The sequence below is a fragment of the Leptonychotes weddellii genome, chromosome 11 (assembly GCF_054177405.1).
Source record: "Leptonychotes weddellii isolate Sample4059 chromosome 11, ASM5417740v2, whole genome shotgun sequence".
NCBI classification, from domain to species: Eukaryota; Metazoa; Chordata; class Mammalia; order Carnivora; family Phocidae; genus Leptonychotes; species Leptonychotes weddellii.
In genome coordinates, this window is record NC_138379.1 from 20,109,545 (window position 1) to 20,116,621 (window position 7,077).

The following is a 7,077-nucleotide window of genomic DNA, read 5'->3' on the forward strand; positions in this document are numbered from 1 at the left end:
GCAGGCTCCCCCCTGACCACAGAGCCCAAACAGGGCTGGATCCCACACCGAAGATCAAGAACCCAGCTGAAACCAAGAGTCAGACATCCAACCGACTGTGCCCCCCAGGTGCCTCCATATGGAAGTTTTATCTCCTGCTTTCAAGAAGAAAAACAGGAAGGGTCAGAGTGCCCCTTCTTGCATCTGCTCCTTTTTAAAGTGCCTTTAGCTCGAAATAACTTTTATGTCAAAGTGGCATATTTTGGGGTAACATATTTTGTCATCATATATCTTATGCCTTGTCAATATTTCCTGCCTTTACACATTGCGAGCTAAAATATCTTCTTTCCTAAGACAATTTTGGACTCTATTTTTCTGCTCACACATCCTCAGTTTCTGCAAGTCTTCCAAAGCTAACCCTCCTATTTCCCTTCAATTGTACTGAGTCACATTAAACCTGGTTCAGTTGACCATCATCACAAATTAGTCTGTAACTATTTGTAACTGTTTATGCACATATTCTTCACAGATCTACACATAACTACTACACATAGTAGACACCAAATATACTGTATTTGATGAACACATGCATGTGTGAAGAAATTAATTTTGTGACAAAAATTTCAATGACTATAATTTGATCTTCTTTAAGGCATTTTATAAACATTTTATAAACACATGAAGGGACTTATTACTTTATGAATGGGAGAATCATAAATGTTTTCAATTAATAAACATCCATTAAATAAATATGAATATATGATCATTAATTACAACAGTAACTACAATTTCAATTACAATTGAAAACCTAAAACATGTTCGACATTTGGTAATTCTGAAAGCGTAAAATATGACCTCTGACTTTAAGACACCTAGAGTCAAGTTTAAATACAAGGTAGACACAGGATGGGAAATACAATTATATGACACAACCTGAAGTGTTTTATCAGTTTCTGGCATGTATTAGTGCTCAATGAATATCTTGATAATAAAGATGATGATGGTAATGAGGCTAAGCATCAAGTGAGTTGTAAAGACATTAAAACTCTTATTGGCATTAAGAAAGAAAGACCTTGTGAGCAGAAACAGTATGGTAAGTCTTAATAATAAAAAAGAGAGGGATTAGATCATTGGAAAATAAAGAAAAGAAATTGTGTAGGTAGTTGGTACATGATCAATGGCACATAAATAAGAAGAAGCATTTTTATGAGTTGAGCAAGAAAAAAAAACCTTGTCTGGGATAACAGTAGTTAAAAAAAGATATAGAGAGCTAGATAAGGTCAAAGTTGTAGGATATTTTGAACATCTGGCTTTAAAACTTGATGTTTACTCTAAATGTTATGGGGAATCAACATAAGCTTATGAATAGGAAGGATGACACTGACAAGAGTAGCATTTAGAATAAGTTTCTTATTCAAAATTACTGCTATGTTTTGATCCTAAATATTGAAAGGAATGTGGAATACAGTAGTCCAAACAACAGAGTATTTGACAGTGCTTCTCAAGCAGGGGCAATTGTGGACCCAAAGGACAACTGATATCTAGAGAGACCTTTTTGGGTCTCTCTACAAAGATGTTAGATTGGAGAGAGACCAGAAACAGGTAAACAGTTAGAAGATTATTTACATATAAATTAAGTTATATAGTACTATTTGAGCAACTATTATGTTAGGAAATGACTCTAGAGAAAGAAAAATATTGATATATGGTCACTTCCCCAAAAAGTCTTTAATGTTTTTTTTTTTTTAATTTTTTATTTTTAAGTAATCTCTATACCCGATGTGGGGCTCAAACTCAGCCCCGAGATCAAGAGTTGTACGCTCTACCAACTGAGCCAGCCAGGCACCCCTAGCCAGTCAGGTGCCCCTGAGTCTATAACGTTTCCGAGGTAAGAGATTTAAATACAAGAAATAGACCTAGAATGATAAAGAATTTCAAATATGATATAGTAATGCCCTTAATTAAAGTAATGCCCTTAATTAAATTAATGCCTAATAAGTGAAACAGATCAGAGAAAGAGAACATGGAAGTCACTGGGGAAGGCTTCATGAAGTGACTTGAATTTGTTCCGGAATGATGAGTAAGGTTTAAGTGGCCAAAAAGGAATGGAAAAAAAAAAAAAAAAAGGCATTTTGATGGAGACATATCATAAGCAAAAGTGTGGAGAAGTGGATGAGTATAGCATGTGCTTGGGACACTAACTGTAAAGAATGAGTAGATCTATGCAGGGGTTAAGAGAAGGGTGGATAAATAAATAAGGTCTAATTAGAAATCCAAATGGAATAGTAGATCAATATGTGTTTACTATCAAATTCACTTTACTTAATGCCAGACATTGCTCCAAAATTATAGATGTGGGTTTGTTTAGCACTCATAACAACCCTGTGGAGTAGGTATAATCCCCAACCTACAGATGCAGAAACTGAGGCCTGTAAACCTTAAGTTAGGAAACAGGAGTTCTGGGGTGCCCGGGTGGTTCTGTCAGTTGAGTGTCCGACTCTTGATTTTGGGGCTCAGGTAATAATCTCAGGGTCGTGAAATTGAGCCCTATGTCAGGCTCTGCGCTCAGCCTCTGAGTCTGCTTATCCCTCTGCTCCCATCCCCCCCTCTGCCCCCCATGCTCATCTTACTCTTTCTCACTCTCAAATAAATAAAAAAAATCTTAAAAAAAAAAAGGACTTCAGATAACATTTAACATTTTTGAGACCCCACTATGTGCCCAAAGTGCCAGTTATCATATATATGATACATGATATGATATATACATTATATTATTATAAAGTCAATATTTGAGTTTAAATCCATATCACTCAAAAGACCTCATGCTCTCACTATCCCACTGTTGCCTCTGTCTCCCTGGCAACCTGAGACCCAATAGAAAATCTCGTGTGAGTGGCAGGAGGACACCCTGGTTGAAAGTCTAAGTTCACATGAGTATCCAATCAAGTTGCCCAACACATGTTTTTCAGCTTTTGGTTAACATAGGCATCCTTTTTGCTGCATCCTTTAAAAAAGTCTTTTTTTAGTCCTAAGAAGCAGTTTCTAAAGCTGGAATTATAAACGGGGCCACAAGCCAGTGCTTTGCAATTCAGATGAAATCATGAGAAGGCAGCTCCGACCTTCTGTCTTAGACTCACCATTGGGAGGGCGGCTCAGACCCCACGGGATTCAAGCCTGAGCCGAGACACATCAGAAGGAGTGAGCTAGTGGGATACACTGTAGTGGTTTTAGGGAAAAAACACATACGATCATCTCAGAGCCTATGGGTAGAAAACCATAACGGGCTTAAATGAGATTTAAATTAACTGGATACATGCTTGCAGTGACAATTATAAAGACCTTCAAGCTAACAAGAAAATTAAGCTAGAGAATGGCTATGTCTAAAACTTCCTATCAAAAAAAAAAAAGAAAAGAAAAGAAAGAAAGAAAAAAAAATAGCATGTCTCAAGAGAGAAAGATACTGAAGGGTGGGGCAGAGTCTGCCCCCCCCCAAAATATGTGGCCTTGGTGTATTGATTGTTTTGAAGTATAGGCACTTGAAAAATAGCAAATGCAAGGAGATGTTATCTCTGAGAACTCCCCTTATTGGCCTAAATACATGTCCTTCAAAAGACACTCAGTGGTCATAAACCCCCTCCCCAGGAGTTTCATCAATCAGGGGGGATTGAGTTTTACCACAGGAGACTAGAGTTCCATAACCCACCCAGAAAAAGTTTTTGTCACAAATTATCGTACCTCCCATCCATTCTTCTAAGGTCCCATTCGTCATTCCTAAAAATCATTTACTCTCCCCTAAGGGGCCTATATCTGCCTCCCCCTTTCCCTATTAAGATGGAATTTAGGGATGCCTGGGTGGCTCAGTCTGTTAAGTGTCTGCCTTAGGCTCAGGTCATGATCGCAGGGTCCAGGGATCGAGTCCCGCATCAGGCTCCTTGCTCAGTGGGGAGCCTGCTTCTCCCTCTGCCTGCTGCTCCCCCAGCTTGTGCTCTCTCTCTCTTTGACAAGCAAATAAATAAATAATCTTTAAAAAAAAAAAAAAAGGATGGAATTTAAGCCATCTTGGAGAGTTACTCATTTTTCTCTGAGCATCTCCTATGTTATATGAGGTATACATGTTAATCAACTCCTGATTGTTTTTCTCTTGTTAATCTGTCTTTTATTACCAGGGTCTCAGCTAAGAACTAAGAAAGATAGAAAATTACTTTTCTTCCCCTACAATATCTATGTCTATATCTACACACACACACACACACACACACACACACACACATACACACAGAGTCACTTGCTGCTGATTTGGCTACAAAAATGATGCCTTACAAAAGAATTATTTTAAAATGTATACACTAATTTCAGCCAAGTCAAATATAGCCACAGAATCAGGCAAAAAGCTACTGAGTCTAATATACAATAAGATTATTGACTTACTCAATTGACTCTTAATGGGATGTTTACCTTCAAAGTTCAAAGTTTAGCAACTTAATGTAGTAGAAAGAGCATGGGAACTGGAATCTAAATGGTATTCAACAACCACTTACTACTTATGAATCATAGTAACTTTAGCGAGTTACTTATTATCTCACTCTCACTTTTACCATCTATGAAATGAGGTATAATTACTGGGTTGCATGGTTTTTATGAGGAATAATTGAAATCAAGTGAAGTGTTAGTCCAGTGTATGTCATAGAGGCTATTTAAGAAATACTAAGCCCATTTACCTTGTATCTGGCTGTCTTGTTGGGGTACCTAAGAAGCAGATCCTAAGACACAAATTGGAGTGTAAATAATAATCTGGGAGGCAATGCCTGGAAATAAAGCCAGGGAAGGGGAGAAGGGAGGTGAGGAAAGAGACCGATAAAGGATGTGTTATCAAACCATCAGACTTTGGATAAATGGAACAAAATGCCACCGTAGAAATCTGGAAGACAAAGTAGAACACACCTTAAAGTTATCCAAAATGAGGAGCAAGGAAGCTGGGATATTTATCCAGTACTCTCCATCTATCATCGGCTAAAGTTTGCTCACTTGAGCAATAACTGTCTGGAACTCCTAGCCTGTCATTTACGCTGGCCTATGGTGCTCCCTTTGACCAGAAAAAAAGAGTTCTCAGGCACACAGAGTCACAGGTGTTTACAGAGTCAAACTCCTTTAGAGGGGAGAGAGGTGAGTGCCGAAAGGATGTGCATCAATAGCATCTACTAGAGGGATACAGAGAAAAGTATTTTGGGGGGCACCTGGCTGGTTCATGAAGAACATGTGACTCTTGATCTTGGGGCTATGAGTTCGATCCCTACTTGGGAGTGGACATTACTTAAAAGTAAAATCTTTAAAAAATATATTTTTAAATACTACCCTTTCCAAGGATGTACCAAGATTCAGTCCTCATCACTTCAATGTGACTCCTCTAAATTCCATGTGTAGAGCAACCATAATGGTTTTGTTTACTGATTTACCCCAAGCTCCTAGGAAACAGTATGCATTTCATAGGTATTTTATTCATTTTATAATATATAATATTTATTCTTCACACTTAGTCCAGATGCTAATTTGGACATAAATATCAAGACGAAGATAATAGTTAAGAACCATACACGAGGTACAAAAGTAATGATGTATGAAAAAGTGAGATGACAAGATTATAAAATTCTCTACAGTCTTTTTGTGTCTCCCTTTTCTCTGCCTGCAAAGGGCCCATAATTTCAGCATAGGATTCCATCTTAAAAAGAACAATCTGTTTTATTTGCATATCGTGGCTGTTAATGACCCTTTTGGAATCACTGCTAGAATAAACTCTGTTTTGCAATGAGTAGCAATGAGTAAATGGAGGCTAGGTTATTTCATTACTGCTCTAGACCTAGCTAGAACTGCCCTAGTTCCCAAGAAAGTTTGAGACAAAGTCTCTATTTTTTGCCAGTGTCTTTCCAGGCTTAGATGTTGGAGGAACATATTGATTCAAGCTTTTTGATAATTCAATAATTGAGAATTTTAGATCCAAAAAGGCCTTTAAATCCCAAACATATTTAAACCTACAAAATCATTATTTATCTCTCAAATGGGGACAATGTCATCAGGATGAGACAAATGGCAGTAATACAATGTTGCATGGGTTGACGACTTATTTCCATGAATAGTAGTTATTTACTGCCTACTATGAGATGGGAATAGTCTAGGTGTGGTGGGTACAGGAGTAAACACGATATTAAGAGGCATGTCTCTGGAGGGGTGTGCTGGGGGGGCGGGTAGGGGTTACAAAGCAATTTATTGTCCTTGATGGAAGTTGAAGCCTAAATTAAAATTGTCAAAGACCACTGTTGTCTCTCTTATCATTCAGAAGTCATAGAATTATCCAAGAGCTCACTTGGGATCTGCTAAATAAAGGAGACCAAGAATCTGCTGACCATTATAAAAGGCTCTGTCTAGAAATGTATGCCTTTTCCTCTGAAATGGTGATTAAATAGCTCCAAACACAGGTGAACACATAATCTATCAAGAGAGTAAGTAAACCCATCCAAAATCCAAATCTCTCAGAGATTCCTGTCTAACCACACCTTGATATTAGGGGAGAAGATAAAATGCAACATAACCCAGGCTTTCACTACAGACAGATGCCAGATAAGCCTCTAGGCTCCATGTTGCTTCAAATCATTTCTATTCACTGCTCACATCTGCGAAGTACTAAACCTTATCACAAAGCCCCTACTACAAGGACAGCTTCATTCGTATTCCTTGTCTTGGAATTTATTCCACATTTTACCTTCATTTTCAAACATAAGAAATTATTACATGACAAATGGAAGTTACAGAGACAAATAGAGCATACATCTTTTTATCCTCCAACAAAAATTAGCAAAGGTTGACATCCTATTATGTTGGCTTCAGATATTTTTAGGGAAATAAAATATAGGTTCAGTCAAAGTCTCTCTCATAATTCTTCCAAATATAATTCCTTTCTTCCCTCTCTGGAACCATCACTATTGTGAAGTCTGCATGCATCCCTCCTACCTTTTTAATGTATTTTCATCTATAAATAAGTGTAATAATATTGTCTTTTACATCTTACTTAAAATGAACATACGGAAAAAAATGAACATATGGAAG